General features: G+C 45.0%; 1 protein-coding gene across 2 annotated transcripts in view; it reads left to right on the top strand.

Moving 5' to 3' along the window:
* Positions 1–361: 361 nt before the first annotated feature.
* The window catches only part of Frem1 (Fras1 related extracellular matrix 1), a 148,264-nt gene continuing 129,017 nt past the window's right edge, over positions 362–19,608 (top strand). The window contains exon 1 of one of the 2 annotated variants that reach the window (XM_039109508.2): positions 362–685. The gene's annotated coding sequence lies outside the window, so the exon portion shown is untranslated. The remainder of the gene's footprint in view (positions 686–19,608) is intronic. The other variant, NM_001411535.1, reaches the window with a different exon arrangement.

Genomic DNA, 19,608 nt, shown 5'->3' with positions numbered 1-19,608 from the left:
AAAAAGGTGCAGGGAAAGGTGTGTTTAAAGAGTCTGTGAGTGTGTATGTGTTACTGCAGCATGAGCCTTTGTGCACGAGTGTCAGAGTGAATCCCTGCCTCTTGTGTGTGTGTGTGTGTGTGTGTGTGTGTGTGTGTGTGTGTGTGTGTGTGTGTGTATGCTGCTGTCGGGAGAGACTGCTTCAGCTCAGCCAGGGCTAATAGTGAGGAAGGAAGCTGGGAAGAGAAGCACCCGACCCATTAACAAAGGCTCAGTCCCTGCTGACCAACCAGCAGAAGGGATGGGAGCTGAGGCTCCCCGCCAGGGAGGTCGGGCTCCCTGCAAACAGTTGCAGGCATCCTTGCCACGCCTTCCTTAACACGCCCTTCTCTAGGGAGTCCAGAAACTTGGCGCTGGGGGAAGTAAGTTTTCAGAGCCACCGCAGCGGTACTGGAGGAGCCCTGCAAACGTGTTTGGGAACTCCAATTCTCTACCTATTTGTGTTGTATGGGTTAATGGATTTTTAGTACAAACAAAGCCTAAACTCAGCTGTCTTGAACGACTGGAATTTCAGCTCTCCTCCTTGGATGGGATGTTTTTGCTTCCTCTTCCTCTGACCACTCTTTAAGCCTGACTACCAAGTTGGCGTCCAGCCTTCCACTTCCAAAGGTGGTCAGCTCTTGGCTTGGAAAGGAAACCACTACCTGTAAGTACCTGCTTCCTGCGATTGTCTGCTCTCGGCTGCGAAGGCTCAGTTAGCAGAGCGTCCCAGAGGTGGGCAGCTGTGAGCAGCAGTGAGTGAAGGCTGCCTGGCAGCTGGCAAAACTTTAACTCTGTTAACTCAGAAGGCGGGCACTTGCATGTTACCAAACCAAATACCAGGGATGGAATTGGCCTCCCCGCCTCCACCCAACTTCTGATTCCACCCGCAGGGGCACTCATTAAGGAAATAACCGCTTTACATTTTTGCGAAAATTTCCCCGAAGTTAGAGTATTTATTTTCTCTCAGCTAAAAGGAATGGCAAGAAGAAAAGATGCGAAACTAACGGACAGATAATATCCCCAGGGTCTAAAGATCTAGATTATGGGTGGTCTCTGGGAACCTTTGCACTGCCTAATTACATTGGGATATGCTGTTTTAAAGTGCGAGTCTTGTTTTGTAGTGATGAAAGGCAGTACCAGGGAGGCAGAGTCGTTGTTCTGAAGTGAGCTTGCTCTTTAGGCTGAACTGTGGTCCACAGACTTCAGTAAGTGAATAATTTGGCAAAGTTTTCATCCAGGTCACAGAAATCACTCTCAAGTCATTTAGTTTTAGTTTCTGGGTTCTGGTCTGTTTTGTTTACTATGGCTTTCCGTGTTGATGAGTGTTGTACATTACAGAGCTTAGAAAGAGCATTTCAAGGGCTAGTTAGTGTTTGTGGGTGGGAATGTTGCCGGAGGGATTAACCTTTTCAGGGCTGCTTTGAGGACCCAAGGAGAGAACCAGCTGTTCTCCCAGCTTCTGCTCTGGAAAATCACGACCTTCCTGGATCTTCCAAAGCTTGAGAAGTTTCATGTTAGGATCTCCGTGAGATCTCTGTGAGCCTGTCCACTTGATAAAATGCCTTTTTGTGTAATTTTAGACACAGCTGCTCTTACTCTTAATTCTGGATTCTCAAAACTTAATGTAGATAAGAATCTAGGCTAGTTTGGTCATTCATCTGCAGGAGGATCACAAGTTCAAGCCTAGCTTGGGCAGCATAGCAAGACTGTCTTAGGAGGAGACTGGGAGGAGAGAGAGAGAGAGAGAGAGAGAGAGAGAGAGAGAGAGAGAGAGAGAGAGCACAGAGAGTCAGAGACAGATAGAGACAGAGAGACAGAGACAGACAGAGACAGGCTGACTCCTTTGAAACTTGGTGAGAAGATAGATTTTTAGTTCCTACCATCAAAGGTTTTTAGACCCAATAAGGGGAAAGGGATCTCCTCAGGTCAATCTGCTGTAAGTGACACAGCACTTGAGCTAGCTTTCTGTATACTGTTCTTGGCAGTTAAGTTTTTGTCATGCACTTGGTTAATATCAAACCTCATGTCCAGGTAGTAAGCTCAAGCTTAATTGATTGCTGACCATGCCTTGGATGCAACATAACCTTGCATTCTTGAGTGCCAAACCAGGGTTTCCTAACCAGATCTCTCACCTCCTTTCCCCCTGGTCTACCTCTCTGTTGCCATGAGTGAAAGTGGTTTGTATGCAGGTCATGGGATACCACAGTGTTAGGCAAAGCTGGTCTTGGAAACTTCCTTTCTTGGATGCTATTCACTCTCTGGAGATGCTGTGATGCTGGACAAGCCGGGCTGAGTGAAGCTGGATTTCTTGGAAGAGTGCTGGAGTCTATTCCTAAAAACTGAGTTTGTCTTAGGCCAACTCCCAGTGACAGAACATGAAGTGGCTCTTCACGCTGCAGCCCTCCTGTGACAACATGTGGAAACCAGCACAGCCTCCAAACCCATCTGCATTTTATGGCACTCAGTATTACAGTAGAAAGTAAGCAGAGTGGGCTAATCAAGGCCCCTTTCCTGTTCTCTCTGCATGCCAGGCACAGTCTTGTTCTGAAGCATTCCAACACGAACCATACAAATGGCTGTATACGGTTATGGTGTGGTCAGGATCCTTGCCCTCACAACGTTTGCCGTCTGAGCCTTAGACCAGCTACCTGAATGCCCCAAACCCCCTTCCTCTGTTAATAAAACCACGTAGGTCCACTGAGTTTCCTCTTTTCTCTTCCATACTGGGGTCAAAAGCCAACTCCTACTTACGAGCTGCACATCCAGCCTGAAGTGTGGATATTGTTCTAACATTAACTGGCTCCGACTTCTAGAGGCAGACGAAAAGTATGAAATCTGTTTGTGGGGTAGGTAGGCATGAAGATTTATTTTTAGCACTTTTCTTTAAAAATCTTAATTGTATCTTCTAAATTTTACTCTCACAAAGACTAGGATCACTCGTGTATGGAGTTAGACAAGTGTCACCTTATCAAAGCACAACCAGTCCTTTCCAGGGGATCAAGTAACTCCCTAGAAAAGCTCTCTTTCTGGGCCAGGTCACACAGGAGGGTACTCTCTTATCTTGTCTGAATCTGATGTTGCTCCCTCTTTAGAGAGCTGGGTGGTCTGAACAGGGCTTGTGACTTCCATGGCACACAGCTTGCAACCTGACCCTTCCATTCAAGTGACTCCATTGCTTTTGTGCAACTTGGTGAGAGACTCAAACAGAAGCCTTTGAGGTGTGGGGGTGGGGGAGCTGGGAGGTTACTAAAAGCAAACAGAATCCCTACTTCCAGATGGAATCTTGGTTGTCTATACTTTGTCTGTGATGTGCTTTACCTCCGTGACTGCAGCACTATTTCAAAGGGCTTTAAAACCTTGCCATCGAGATAGGAGAGGGCTGTGCACTGCATCACTGACTTCAGGCTGAGGACTGGGCTTTTACAATGTCAGCACACACTTCACAGTATTCCTGCCCCTTGTTGGTAAGTTTTTGCAGAAGGCAAACATAGTTGGCCATTTTGTTTTTGTTTTTGTTTTCCTTTAGGCTCGCCTGTTTTCATAGGGTTGGTGATATTTGGGAATGTGTACTAAAAGATCCGTACAAACTCCTTCCTGTTGGGCATCATCCGATGGCTTCTCAGGTCGCATGTCATTTGCAATCTCAGCTTTATTCTCCTGTCTGGCCCCTTGAGACAGGGAGGAGATAATCACTCTGGGGCTAACACTGGGCCAATACCCTGGGACTCAGCTCTGCTTTCTCTCAAACATTATCTGCTGCTCAGTGCTTGCAGATGCTCTGCTGTCTTCACTTGAAATAAGGAATCACACCTCTGTCTCCTGAGACCCACGCCTTGGGATCTCATCCTGGGGTCTGCCTTCTTCTTTAGCACAACAATTCTTCCATTTGTTAGCAATAGATCAGCAGTGTTGTAAAATGAGGAGACTTCAGAAGTTTGGCCCAAATGTGGAAAAGCTGTTGAACATGCCCTGCTTCCTGTCAGGCCCCAGAAGCCTGGTTTGTCTTTCCTGTGTAAGCAAAGGCCCTACTTCCTGGACAGTGCAGCAGCAATGTTTCATTCTGTCTCATACGTGCTCCCCTCTATGATAACATCGTAGATGCTCCTGCTTCAATCTATAAACCAGAAGATAACACTAATACAAGGGCCATCCCAACAGGTTACAAGTAATTTACAACCCAGGCTACAATGACACTTTCGTCAAGCTGACCTGGAGAGTAGAATAAATTGAGGGCATTAACTCTTCCCTTGCTGGATGATTACATATGGTCCATGGCATGCCCATTTTCAGTGATGAATTCTTCTTTGAGAGAGGGATCATATGAAGAAGGCTGGAAGGAAGGAAAAGTGTGGTGAACTGCATAACAGAGTGGAAAATAAAAGTGAAATACAAGATGTTGATTTCTTCAGATCCCTCCACTAGCACACCACTGTGTTGGGTACCATCTCTGGCTGACGGCCTGGTTCTTTCTTGTTTCTTCTCTGGTTTGAGCTGCCTGAAACAGGTCCATGAACAAATATGAGATTGGTGTTGAAGATTAAAGGCAGTGGGACCGCCACAAAGACACCGTTGTGACTCTTTTGGATTCCAGAATTCGAGAAGTGTATTAGTAGTTTCAGATAAATGTACAAGGGGCTGGATAATTTTGCTACTTTCCATTTTGTTCTGTTGTAGCAACTGTTTCAGTATCAGGAATAACCGATTGCTTGAGAATTTGAAACCCTGGGGTCACAGCATCCTAAATCAGTAAGTGAAAAGACAAAGCCATTGAGACACGCAGAGCATGGTCTCCCTCCTCTCCTCCCCTACTGACACTATTTTTCACAGCTCTGATGCTTCTTTGGGGTCATTTATTCAATGGATACTTGTTGAGTTTCTCTGTACAACACCCAGTGCCCACCCTGGAGAAACTTAAGTGAGCAGACAACTTCTGGCCTTTATCTTGCAGATGCTTACAAGCCAGAGGAGAAGAGAGAAACATTAAAAAGGCTTCAATAGTGATGAAAAGCCCATAGTGATACAGAGCTGATGGATTCTACCTGAGCAGGTAAAGCTGCTCCAGGAGAGAGAGACCTGGGAGGAAACAGAGCACGATTTAGCCAGTGAGTGGGGCAGTGGGGACTTGGGCAGTTGGGAAGAGAAGCTTCACAGACTAGAGAGACTCAGGAGCTGACGTGGTGAGTTTAATGAAGGGCAGAAGAGAGGTTTGACCAGCTGGTCGGTGGCCAGGAGATGGTGGTACAAGAACAGCCTGAGTGGAGGGAAGAGAAAACATCAATCTCACACCCCAAAGGGAATCCACAACGCACACAATCCTGGCTCCATTCCTCTGATAAAAACCTGAGCCCTTCTCATGTCTGGGGGCAGTGAGGGAAGTAGGTGGAGCCTTCCCCTGCTTTCCCTGCTTCTTTATCCTACAGACATGGTAAGGTTGCCTTCCTCAAATAACTGAAGGCACCCCCCCTCCAATTACTCTCCAAACAGGCCTGCTTTTGCTCATACATATGCAATTAATTTTGGAGACATAGAGTTACATATTTTTGCATATTGAAAGCTAATGCACTGGCTTGAATCCATCATTCCAACCTCGGGTTATCAAGGCTGTGAATCTAGATTATGTCCTCAGTGACAGCAGTCAGCCCTCAAGGATTTGCGCTGTCTGTGAGCTGGATAAGTTTGTCACCAGATAAAGTGAGCAAAAGAGCCATGAAGAACAGGGATGATCTCTCTCTCTCTCTCTCTCTCTCTCTCTCTCTCTCTCTGCCTCTCTCTTTCTCTCTCTCTCTTCCTCCCTCCCCCTCTCTGTGTGCATTCCTCCTTCTTTCTTCTCTTTCTTTAAAAAAAAAAGAAACTAGTTACAGTGTCTTTGTAACCTGCCAGTATCATGCCAGTATCTAACTTGCATCACGTGTTTTCTGGTTCTGACAAAAGCGTTAAAGACCCAGGAACTATTGACTTAATTTCTCAGCCTATTCATTGCACTATGATCTGCCACAGACAGCTCTGTCCCCCCTGCCTTCAAAACTCATAGACAAATACATAGCACCGGGTGAATACCTTGTGATGGGTTTAAGTAAATTTATGGTCTTCTACAATGGCAGACAGAATATCTTTGCAAGGGGGGCCAATCAAGTTTTCGAGCATGCCAGGGGAGCCATTCACTTGTGTTAGCACATGTGAAGGATTTCAGTGAGAGTGGAAGCAGTGATATCACAGTTGGTATAAAACTGGGCCCTTAATGAACTCAACATCATTTAAGGCTGTGCGGCGTGAGGACCAGCAGTTAAAGCCTTAACAATCCTTTGCAAATTGCCGAGCCAATAGCCCTCTCCCTTGCCCTCTTTACCTTTGCTCACTTAGCAGCCTCTTCTTTCAGTGTGTTCTCCATCTTATGGAACTGAACGGAACGAGACAACTGCTTGCCACATGTCAAGGAGTGTGACTTGGATCTGCTGCCTGCGGCTTCTGCTGACTTAGTGTCTGCTTTCATACAATGGATCTGAATGAGGCCACACAGTGTTTATTGAAATGATTTGACTTAAATATGAAAGTAGCCGGGGCTCTAAGCCTTTAGTTTGTGGGATGAGAAAAATAGCTGCTGTGGGAGGCGATTCAAAGTTGACCGGAAGATTCTGCATCAGTCAAGGGTGGGAGTTGAGTGGCCACTTGACTATTTTAAATAGCAAAGGGCCTGATAGGATGTCCCGCCTCCTCTTCACCCCTTGTTTGCCTTGTAGCCAGGCTGTCACCACTACCTTCTGGTGTTAGCTGGTCTTCCAGATTGTTAAGACACTATGGAGAAATGAGCTAAATGAAGCCCTTACGGGCATGAAGCTCCATTTGTATAACCTGCTCACAGTGTGTTCTGGACTTGGTGTTTGGCTACAGGCTGGGGGCTCAGGGAAATTTCCTCAAGCAAGACTTCTGACTAGCTTTGTACTTTTTTTGTATTATCTTTCAAGAGCCCCAGATGGAACCCATTTCATCTTTCTCATTTGGCCATAAAACCCATGTGGTGCTGATTTGACGGCTCCAGCGAGGAGGGAGCAGCGCCTGGTGCCACAGTGTGTGGCGCCCTGTGTACCATTTTGTGTTACAGATGGTCTGTGGCCTCAATCATTGATGGTTGATGAACTGCTTTATTAGGAACTATGGTCTTCATTTGCTCTCCCAATGAAGAGACATTTCCTGATCTGTGGCTATGTGAGTTCCTTTGGTGTTAGGTCCAGGAGAGCACATGGAAATCACAGCCTGTGGGAAATACTGGTAGGAAGATTCTGGGTCCTAAGTCCTGTCTTCCCTACTCCAGTGTTTACGGACAGTGAACCCAGCGAATGATGACAACTATGTGAGCCCATGGCATGGAGCTGTAGTCACACTGCTTTTTATGGAAGACTGGCGCTCACAGGCTGTCTGGTGTGACCTCGTGCATGGCTGAATTGTGAGCCCTGGTGCTTGAGAGATCTGAAATTGGGACTTCAAGACAGAAGACTTTAGGGCGATGTATTAGTGAAGAGTGCAGGTGCTGGTGTGTGAGCAGTTGAGAATTTCTGTTAATTAAAACAATAATAACTACAACAAAAGCTGTACAGTGAGGCTGAGAAAGCTCAAACGACACGTTAATTTATTTTACAGGTTGAAATTCTTCCCACAGAGAAAAAGTGAGTTTAGCTAACACCTATACTCAGTACATATTCATTTATGAAATGTCTACAGAGAGATGATCTAAATAGCACATGTTCCTATCACCATGGTTTGTATTAATATAAGAAACACACTTTATTAAGAGTAGGAATTAACCCCTTCTTCTCCTTCAAAAGATTTGCCTTTCTTGTTGTTTTTGACTAGATCAGAACAGGTTATTTTCCTCAAGCAGAAGGCTGAGGATAACAAAGTGGATAAGACTGAGGTCCACGAGCAGGTTAAAGCACGTTCTAAGGGAGTGTAGGAAAATTTCAGTATCTCACTGAAGAATCTTCGAGAAGTAATTAGTACCTAAGAAACAGAGGGCAATTACACTTCGTATGTAGTTTTTAATTTATAGACTCAAAGGTATTAGGTTCATTTTGGCATGGAGCTGATAACAGAGCAGGTAGACCTTTAGTTCTAAGACTTTTAAACGATTATTTTGTCAGACATGATTATAAGGACACTTACTGAATCCAACTATACCCATTTCCATTTCATCTTGAAATTACAGGTTGAAACTCTTTCCACAGACAGAGAGTAAGGTGCATGGGCTAATACCTTGCACTTAGTACAGATCCGTGTACGGACTCTGTCTACAAAGAGAGACAAGCTAGAGTGTGATACCTCACACATTGTCATCATGGCTTATCCTCCCATATACTGTGGGAAAATAAAGTAAGGGAAATCATTAGCCCTGTGAGTAATTAAGCTTATTGTTTGTGTGTTTGAGTGTCTGAACGTGTGTGTGCGTGTGTGTATGTGTGTGTCTGAACGTGTGTGTGTGCATGCGTGTGTGTGTGTGTGTGTGTGTGTGTATACACATACATCCTTTGTCTTTCAAGATTCACAGCGAGTGACTGAGTTAAATAAACTAGGAGTAACATAAAATTCTAGTTAAACTTTGGCTGATTTCTTTCATTTTAGGTTTTTTTCCCCCCTGTCAGATTGCTAATTCCAGAAGCTACCATAAACTTTTTGTTATATCTTCCACAGGGAATGGCTAGCTATCGTGCTCAGGGAAAGCTAATCCTGACGATGTCACATTTGACGCTTCCCTTCCTTCTCTGTCTAAGTCTTTCATTTCCCTGCTCTCTGCACCAGCCCTGTGCAGTCATCTCACACCCGGGCTGGTGCTGATGCTGCAGCTCTGCCTGCTTTCTTTACTCTGACCCAGAGACGCCCTAATTGGGAGGTTTTCTCAGACCCAAGAGCCCGACTTCAGTCTTCGGATGCTAAAGCTTCTTTTGCTTCTTTTACCTCTTCTTATACCTATGCTGTTTTCTGTCATTCGTAGTCATGGTTCTCCAGAACAGGTTCTTCATTAGAGTCGCCTGGATTTTTTTTTTTTTTAAATTAAGAGGTCTGAGCTCTACCGAGAGAAATTAAACCAGAAACACTGACAAATGATGCTCCGTCACTTGTGACACAAAGCTAGAGATGGGGCTTGTCAGGCCTGGGCAGTTGCAGGGTTTTCTTTTTTCTTAGTATGTTCCCGCTGTCAATAACAATGCAGGCTGACACAGGCCTTCACAGACCTGTCTGATTCCTTCAGGGCTGAGAGGTGAGTGGGGTTGAAACTTGGATGGTGATGAGTGTTTACTGTGTGGTCTGCCTACTTGGCGATTCTGAGTCAAGATGGTAAGAAGGGGGTCCTGGCATTGGCTGAGCTGGACAAAGCCAAACCCAGGAAGGGAGCCTCAGCACCACTGGTCAGCACTTGACAAGACAAGTGTGTCGGTGCGTTTTCCACAGGACTCTGTCATCCAGTGCTCGGCGACGCCACAGTGTGAACTGCATTTGTGTACCATTATACCCAGAGGGAATAATTCGTGCTTGCTAGCCAAACTGTGAGCAGGCCTTCACCTATTGGATGATTTATTTTAGGTTGTGTGTATGGGTATGCAGCTGTGTGGAGGTATATGCATGTGAGTGCAGTTGTCTATGGAGGCCAGAAGAAATCACTGGATTCTCTGGAACTGGAGTTCAGCCCAGTGTTGGTCCTGGGAACTCAACTTGGGTCCTCTGGAAGAGAAGCGAATGGCCTTAACCACTGAGCCACACTCCCAGCTCCTGGTTTTATTTTATGTGGTGTGTGTGTGTGTATGTGTGTGTGTGTGTGTGTGTGTGTGTGTGTGTGTGTGTGTATTGTGTCCACATGTGTAGGGAGTTCAAAGGTCAACCTTAAGCATTAGTTCTTATTTAAGAGAGTCTGACTCAGCTCTGGCTGGCTGGCCCAGTGCTAGCTTGCATTCTTCTGTCTCTGCCTGCTTGTCTCATTGTAAGAGTGCTGGGACTACAGACATCACCATGCCGAGGTTTACATGGGTTCCTGGGGATAAGAACTCAGGACCTCATGCTTTCGTGGCAAGGTGCTCTACTCACTGAGCCATCTTTCCAGTTCCAGCATTTTGAATATAGGCTGTTTGTATCTTGAAGATGCCCAAAAATGTGTTGAGCCAAAAGTGCTCCATATTTCCTCTTACACTATTTCTGTCTGGTTTGCAGTTACCAGGCACACACCATGCCCCTGCATGCCTTTACTCCATTAGACAACGCATCAGACATTTGGGTTATTTTAGGTTTGTGACATTTGGGAGATTGACATCGGAGATCTTGCTTTTTGAGGAAGAAATTGAACCATTTTTAACTTTGCTGCCCAACACACTGCACCCTGTGCTCTCCATAGCCAGACTGTGCAAGGAGGCAGATTAAGTCTCACATTTCCTAATGCCATTAGGCTGGGGGAGCCACACTGCACACTGCGGCAGGGCCTGCATTAACCCATACTGGCACAGCTGTGCATTCCAGTGGGGTCAGCGTGGGGGCACGACCTGGGGCCAGTGAGACCTGATGGAGCTTATCAGGCACTTAGGTACAGATCCCTGAAATGGAAGGAGCTGTAAAACCTGCTAAAACCACAGCTGGCCCCCAGACCCCAGGAATGAGATGGGTCAGCCTGCTCTATCTTGCCTTGTTCTTCTCTGTGTTGAGGGTCTAATGTTACTCAGGGACCAGAGGAGAATCCATTCAATTTAACTCACGAGACATGTTAAAAGATGACTTAATGGGTATGTGTTGTAGAAAAATTTAATCCCAAATCCTGGGTTTCTAACCTGCCTTTAACCATTGAGTTCCTGGATAAAAGATACACGCAACCTTTATATCTACAATATGCCTTAGTCATCACAAGAGCTGGGCACATATCGATCCTTATGCTATATTATGCCCATTTCCCAGTCAATAATCCCATTATCTAATTTGTCACGTTTCATCAGGGCTGCTCTTAACTCCAATTAGCCAACCTACATGGTCATTATTTTTTTAACTCAGTTGACTTTCTCCACCTTCTTCTCCTCTTTGTGGTTGTCCTCCAACCCCAAGCCTAGGAACCCTAGTAAACTACCTATGTCTGTTCTGCCCAGCTCTTGGCTCTCTGCATCTTTATTCACCAATCAGAAATAGTTTCACTTGGGTTTATGTACAGACTCTTTTGTCTCTGGGGCAACCGGGCCCTGGGAGCCTGCACGTGACATTATGATGCATAGCAACAGACCAAACCCCAACAGATGTTTTAAAGTTTACTAAACTTTGAATGGCTGGATAGACAGCTCAGTGTTTAAGAACGTCTGCTGCTCTTACAGTGGACCAGGGTTCAGTTCTCAGCACCGCTCACAGCCATTCCTAACTCACTGCCAGGGGGTCTGTTGCCCTCCACAGCAGCAGGCCCACACATGGTCTACACGCGTCCAAGCAAGGAAAATACTCATACACACAAATACAAATCTATTAAAATAATAAACGTTAGGCTTTGAAAAATGTTAGGTTAAAAAAAGTGAATGGAAAATGTAAAGTTCTCTGAAATCTCCCTAACCTTCACTTAGATTTCCATATTATTAACTTCTTGGGTCAGTGTGAGCACAAGTTTGCTGCAACGACCAAACCTCTGTTGTAAGTCCAGGCCATAGTTCACATTTGGATTCATTCTTAAGGAACATTCTGTGTGTTGACAAATGTTCAGTGACCTCTGTCCCTCACAACACACTGCTTAACATTTTTTTTTGAGTCAGGGTCTTATATAACCTGGGCTGGCTTCCTGTTCGCCATGCTGCTGTAGATGATGGCCGTGAACTTGTGATCCTGGAATTACAGGCATGGCGGCACGTCGGATTTATGGATTGCTGGGAAGTAAACTCTGGGCTTTCTTTCCAACCGAGCCACATTCCCAGCCCTACAGTGCTCATTTTAAAACTAACTTTTAGAAAAGCTTTCTTTAGGAGCTTGGGATAAAGAGGAGAAGGAAGGGAACTAATCTTGATTGACCCTTGACTTACTTGCATACACGTGTGTATGTGTGCGTGCACACTTGTGTGCATGTGACTACGCAGGCTTTAATTGACATGCAGAGATATTACCACACTTAATTGTTTTATACCCATGAAAGGTATTGATTGTGCTTTTCCTGGCTTCCATGGTGTCTTTCCAATTGGTTGCAACAGAGAGGGGATAGATCCTCTCTCACTCCCAGGTTTTAGTAATGTCAGATCAGCAGTTTATTTACGGTTTTCTTAATTATTAAGAACAGCTAGCAGAGCACAGTGGCACTCATCCTGTAGTCTCAGTTCTCAGGAGCCTATAGCACAGGAATCATAACTTGAGGCCAGTTTGGGCTACATACTGAGACTCTCAGGGGGAAAAAGAGAGGGAAATAGAAATAAAGAAAACGTTAAAGCTGAAGACTTCTTCAAAACTGAAGCGCTCAAGCCTCCTGCAGGGAAGAGCATCATTAGAGCTCTGTTGAGTCTGTCAGTTTAAGAACTGACTCCTTTGCTCAGCCCCACCATGGAGGGCACTGGCTTTTTTTATTATCATATGTTAATTACACTAATAGATTGCCTTATAACATTTTTATACATACACATAATCATTTCAATCACGTACATCCCCCCTATTACCCTGTCTGGTCCTCATCCCTGCTCGCTGACCCTCTTCCCTTTCTAATGAACCACCTATGTTTTGTTTTCGTTTTTGTTGCCCTGATGAGCTTCATGAGACTTGTTTATAAGAGTGCGGAAGAGGGTTTGTTTACAGAAGCAAGGGCACCTTACTAATGGCTACACCACTGAAGAAAATGTCTCTCCTTCCCCCATTAACACCATTAACCATTAACACGCATAAATCCTCAAGGAAGAGTAGACCCTGTGAATCTCTCCTCCTTTATTGACAGGATGCCGATAAGCCCAGTATCCTTGTGCAGATGCTAGGTTGGTAATCCCAGCTGCCCTGAGCTTAAGCCTGGAAGAGCCATGCCATGCCTGGAAGTTAGTGTTCTACAACCAAGCAGACTGACAGCAGCACCCACAAACATTGGTTTAAAAGGCAGCTTGACAGCCTTAGCATGTCCATTAGCAAAGCAACAGTTATCCCCACTCCGCCTTGGGCTGATGGCCACCCTAGCTATAGGCTATTGATTGGGTTTACAGGGGATGTGAGTTCCCTGCTGTGGAGCAGACACCAAATCTAATCGACCTCTGTCATTCTGTCCTGTGACCGAGGATCAAACCACACCTCTGTCATTCTGTCCTGTGACCGCGGATCAAACCGCACCACAGCTTCTGCCACTTATGAACAAGTTTCTTAAGTCACCAGAAGCATTTCCTTTAGACCAGATCTCTCCGGGAAGGTGTTCACAGTGACGTCTGTGAGCTTGAGTGTTAGTTATCATTGAAGACACAAAAGTAGGATGTTGCGGGTTGCACGGCACCGCTGGAGAAGTGTCCAACAGTGGGCTGCATATGTGAGCAGTATTTTTTCCAGTGAAGTAGAAGTTGCTTTTAATGTATTCTGATGGGTTTGGTGGAACCACTTGAGCAGTTCACTCTTACACTAGGACAACAAATACAATTTTGTTGTGTCAAGTTCTTGATAATAAATCGCTTCTCGTAAAGCCTCTGTCTTTGAAGAAGCCAGGCTAAGTCTTGTTTCTTGTGATTGCCCCGCCTCTCCATACCCTTTCACACAAAGACATTTGCTTCAAACATAACATCTACTTATGGATTCTTTAACTATACCTTATTCTTGATTTTCAGCACAGCCTTCTGGTGTGTGTGTGTGTGTGTGTGTGTGTGTGTGTGTGTGTGTGTGAGAAGGCTATGGCTGTGATGAGAGGAACATTTCTGGACAAGCACTTGTGATTTCTGGAAGCTCCTGGGCGTAGTGGAGAGAGCATGCGCTTCATGTCAGAAGTTCCAGTCCAGGATTAGACTCAGGGAGCCTTGTAGTGTTGGTAGCCAATTATGTGCTGCAGGACTTCTGTTCTTCTGTATGGCAAAGGGAGTTCTAGGAGAGAAAATCCTGGTGACGACTTGTTGGAAAGGAAGTGGACTCTCCCAGCTCAAGCCAGGAAATGTGAATTGAACAGTGATAAGAAAGGGATGGTCCTGCCCTCCATGAGAAGAGCTAGAGAAGATGCCTGGTGGTCTTTGCACAAAGCATGGGTATAATAGTGTTAATATGTTTACACCTGTTTACCACGTAATTCCACCCTTAGAATCCACTAAAAGGAGAACCTCAGGAAAGGGACTAATTTATAATTAAGAAATTTTCTCCCCCCCCCCCAATTAGTTAATCAACTAATTAAATCACTGTATGTCCTGATTGTAGCCCTTTTCGTCTCAGGGCCCCTCTCTTCTCAGGTCCCTTCCATGGTCCCTCATTCATTCCCCCTCGCATTCACCTCTAAAAACGGGGAGGTCCCCCTTGGATACCAGCCCACTCTGGCACCTCAAATAGCTGCAGGACTAGGTACATCCTGAGGCCAGACAAGACAGCCCAGTTAGAGGAACAAGATCCACAGGCAGGTAATAGAGTCAGTGTAAGTTCCCACCCCAGTTGTTGGAGGACCCACGTGAAGACCAAGCTGTGCATCTGCTACATACGTGTGGGGATGCCTAGGTAGGTCCAGCCCATGTTAGTCTTTTGTTGGTGTTTCAGTCTCTGGGATCCCCAAGGACCCAGGTTAGTTGACTCTATTGGTCTTTTTGTGAAGTTCCTATCCCTTCTGGGTTTCTCAATCCTCCCAACTCTTCTACAAGACTTCCTGAGCTCAGTCTAGTGTTTGGCTGTGGGTTTCTGCATCAGTTGATGGGTGGAGTCTCTCAGAGTGCAGCTTTGCTAGGCTCCTGTCTGCAAGCATGACAGAGTATCATTAGTAGTGTCAGGGACTGGTTCTTGCCCATGGGATGGGTCTCAAATTGGGCCAGTAATTGGCTGGCCATTCCCTCAGTTGCTGCTCCGTCTTTGTCCCTGTACTTCTTGTAGCCCAAACAAATTTTGGGTCAAAGGCTTTGTGGGTGGTTTGATGTTTTTAACTCTCCACTGCGGGTCCTGCTTGGCTATAGGAAGTGGCCACTTCAGGTTCCATATCTCCTACTGCTAGAAGTCTCAGGGTCACCGTCATAGATTCCAGGTCTCTGACATGTCCTAGAGATGCACTCCCCGACTCCCATTTCCATTCACTCTCCAGGCCCTCTCTCATCAGCTCCCCCTACATCCTATCCCTTTCCTTTCCTCCCCTCCCCATTCCCTCTCCTACCCTGTTCCCTCCCTCCATTTCCCTCCAATGGCAACTTTAATTTCCTTCTGAGGAACCCAAATAGCTTCTTTGGCTCTGTAGATTGTATTGTGTGTATCCTGTACCTTATGGCTAAAAGACACTTAGAAGTGAGTACATATAACTTGTAAGTGAGTACATGCATTCACCTCTAAATGCACGTCCTTTTGGGTTTGATTTGTGTCACTCAGGATGATATTTTCTAGTTCCATCTATTTGCCTTCAAATCTCATGATGTCTTTGCTTTTAATCACTGGGTAGTAAGTACTCCATTGTGTAAATGAACCACATTTTCTTTATCCATTCTTTGTTTGAGGGCATCTGGTTTGTTTCCAGTCTCTGGCTATTACAAATAAAACTGCTATGAGCATAGTTGAGCAAATGTCCTTGTGGTATGGTAGAGCATCTTTAGGGTATATGCCCAGGAGCAGCATAGCTGGGTTTTGGGATAGAACTATTCCTAATTTTCTAAGAAACTACCAAATTGATTTCCACCGTGGTTATACAAGTTTGCAATCCCACCAATTTAAGGGATTTTTATAATCTATTGTTAGAGTAACTAGTGATGCAGCCAGAGTTTTAGGCAGAGGCATGGCTCAGGGGACCCTGATAAGCCAGATGTGGCTGCCCATCCTATTACACCAACTGAAGGAACAAGGAATGGTAGAAAGCAGGGAAAGGAGATTTAATCAATACCCTGGAAACTGGAACCGATAAAGAGTCCAGAGACCCCGAGTTTGTGTATGGGGTCTAATCTGAGCTTTAGGTTTAAACAGAAGAACATCAGGAGCAAAGGTCAAGAGGCCGTGAATAATCAGGCAGTCCTGGTCAAGATGTGGTCATCTTGATTATTGTCTCACATCTGGTTCTGCAACATGATATGATGCAGTTACTCTTATCCACGGCTACTTCTACTCCAGGTTGAAGCTTAGCTACGTTGGATAATCACTCTGAGGGGGTGGCTAGCCTGGCCTTCTAGGTTTTGTTCTGACTGCAGTGCTAAGAGAATGACACCTCTGTGCCTTCAGCCTTGAAGGGGTTGATTAGGTATCACCAGCTTCTAGACAGAGACTCCTAGAGTGAGTACATACTTAATGTCAAGTCGAAGCGAAGGCAGAGATGACTTGGCTTTTATCCTGGTTATGTGGGCCCACGCCTGGAGCCAGGGCTTTGTGACAGATTTGGTTTCTAAGTGTCTGTATGGATTGCATGGCTACTGTGTGAGTGCTGTACAGAGGGTGAATACAGAAGCTCCCAGGTGTCCTCATAGGGCACACAGTGCAGAGGTTAAAAGACAGCAAGGGATGTTTAATATTAAAGAAAGTGCTCATGATAGAATGCCATACTGATGGGAGAGAATGGTAACATCTCTTCAGTGTGGTTCCAGTTCAGGATAAAACAGTGTGCACACATACACAGGACATTCTCCCTCACACGCATGTGCACATGCACACACACACACACACACACACACACACACACACAAAGACACACACACCACCACCACCACCACCACCAAAGAAACGTAAGTATTTTCCATGGGTGGTAGGGAATGTATTTTGTCTCTTCTGCAGGTTTCTTTATATCTTTACTAAGCTAGCATATATTTATTCTATATTTAAGACAAAAAACTATTTTGAAAGAAAGCAAATAAATTGATACATAAAGTGAACTATCTGGGCTAGTTGATTTCTAAGATCCTCAAATTATATATCCTGTGTTTTAAATCAATTTACTTAGAGAATTTCACAGAGGAAGCAATGTTAAAGGATGAACCAACCTGTATTTTATTCATTTAAGGGGCTGCAATTACGAAGGGACTCGTTGGCTTTAAGGCCTTTTAACTTTGCTCCCAGTGTAAGGGGTCAGACACTAAGAAGGGGTGGCAGGCACCTTTGTTAATTAATGCTCTTAAATAATGCTCGCTCCTTCCTCCATCACTGCCTCCGGCGAAACTGGCTGAGCACAGTCCTCCATTGCTGTTTGGAACCATAAAGGAGATCATTAAAGGTTTAAATATTATTGATAAAAGACCCCTAGGGCTTGTGAAGCAAACTGGGGAGAGTAAAAAGATTTGTTTCAATGTGAATTCATGGGACACTGCAGCTAAGTGCCTGAGTCCTGTGGTGGGCAAAATGGGCTTTACTAGCGACTGCAAGGTCAGCCTGAAGACCTTGGATCCTTACCTACTCCGAATTTTCCTAATACACAACAATCACTCTCTTCTTCTTGTAAAGGGAAAGCAAGGCAGCGAGAGCCGTCTGAACGACTCCTGCCTTAAAATCTGGGCTTAATCCATGTTAGTTTTTACTGCTTAATAAGTGTTAGTTTTATTATGATTATTAGGTCATTTTTTAAAGTCATAGTTTATAAAATCAGGATAACAATAATAATAGGAATTGTTTTATAGGCATGTTAGGGGAAACACACACACACACACACACACACACACACACACACACACACACACACACACACAATTCAGCTGGCTTAAAGGCATCAGAGCCAGTAAGTATCTTCATAATTATAGACTCTCAAATGAGTAAAATATGTTGGTTCATCCTATAACATTGCTTCCTCTATGAAAAGTTTTAAGTAAATTAATTAAAAATAAGAGTATATCATTAAAGGATCTTATCAATCAACATACTAAAAACTGTTATGAGCAAAAAGCACACAAATATGTATATTGGCATTCTAAAAAAAATCTTTAAAGAAAAAAAAAAAACCTTAGAATTTTCAGGCCATTTCTTTCCCCGTTATTCTAGTCTCTCTAAGAAAACCACTTTGCAAACGCCATGTTTGGTGAGATGTACGGCTTTTCTACCCCTGCGGTCACTGGAGCAGTTGGGGCTGCATAGGAGCTTGAGAACCTGCTTCCAGCTGTCTTTTCCCAATATGGCCCAAGGCTGGGTAGACAGGAGAGGAGCGAGGTCCTCAGGATGAAGGAAGAACCCTGAGTTGGACGATTCTCCCACAGTGCTGCTGTGGCCTTTAGACCTGTGGAGATTTAGAATGCCCAGTCCTATAGGGGGAATTAGCCTTCCCTACCTCAGGGAAAAGGGAGAGTGGATTCAAAGCCCCTCAAAGGTCTGCTAGCCTTTCATTTTCTCAGCTTGCCTTCAGATGACCAGCAGGCCAACTCTTCCCCAGAACTCTTCTCGATTTACATTTCAATACCCCGAGTGGCCAGTTCATCCCAGGTGTGATTTGAATTCAATTCAGTTGTCCCACGGACTATTAGATTCAGCCTTAGGTCTATATACCTTTAAGTTTTTAATCTATATAAATCGTTTTTGGAAAATATTCACATAAAAAATTCTGCTCATTTAAAAAACACACCATAAAAGTCTGAAGGCAGCCTTGACGTTTACTCTAATGGGAACTTGCAAGGTTTTAATGTGGAAAAGAGTAGAAAGGTTGGGTTGACTGCTTTCCCGTTCTTATCAAGGATCTGGATGTTTGGGTTGGTGGGTTGGGCTGATTATGAGCTGGGTATTTTTTTATACAAAATTCTACTTTTTAATTGGTTTATTTTCTTCTGTAGGGGCTCTTAGGGCACATGTTACAACTGAGATGTAAGTCGGAGCCAGCATGGTGGCCCATGGTGGTGCATGGTGGCCCATGGTGGTGCATGGTGGCCCATGGCGGTGCTTGGTGGCCCATGGTGGTGCATGGTGGCCCATGGCGGTGCTTGGTGGCCCATGGTGGTGCATGGTGGCCCATGGTGGTGCATGGTGGCTCATGGCGGTGCTTGGTGGCTCATAGTGGTGTATGGTGTTACATGGTGTTACATGGTCCTAATCTCAGTAGTTGAGAAGTTGAGGCAGATGCTCACTGTGTGTTTGAAGATAGGCTATGCAGCATCATGAAACTCTAAATCAAAGTAAGCAAACAGACATATAATAGGCAAATAGATAATAGTAGATGATAGATATGGACAGATGATAGGTTCACCATCGATAAAGCTGCGAGTCAGGCAGCCTCACCCACATGGAGGATAAAAGGAACCACTTATCACCTTCAATCAAGACATAATAACTATGTGGCATGCTGCTGAGACGAATGGTAGACTAAATACAAATTCTGCAGATATAAACCAAATTACCTCTCACCAGGCCATGGGATAGGTAGGTAATGGATGGTTTGGCGTCTGTGCTGGGGCCAGGCAGAGGAGGTCTGTTGGTTGCCAAGCTTTATATAACTACCACTGTAAAATCCGGACAGGAGCATCCTCGGTATTGGCTGCTGAGAATTTCCATCTCAATGAGAAGCTGCAGGGCTCAGGG

The sequence above is a fragment of the Rattus norvegicus genome, chromosome 5 (assembly GCF_036323735.1).
Source record: "Rattus norvegicus strain BN/NHsdMcwi chromosome 5, GRCr8, whole genome shotgun sequence".
NCBI lineage: Eukaryota > Metazoa > Chordata > Mammalia > Rodentia > Muridae > Rattus > Rattus norvegicus.
Note: the sequence above shows the minus strand (reverse complement) of the source record. Positions and strands in the feature narration are given on the sequence as shown.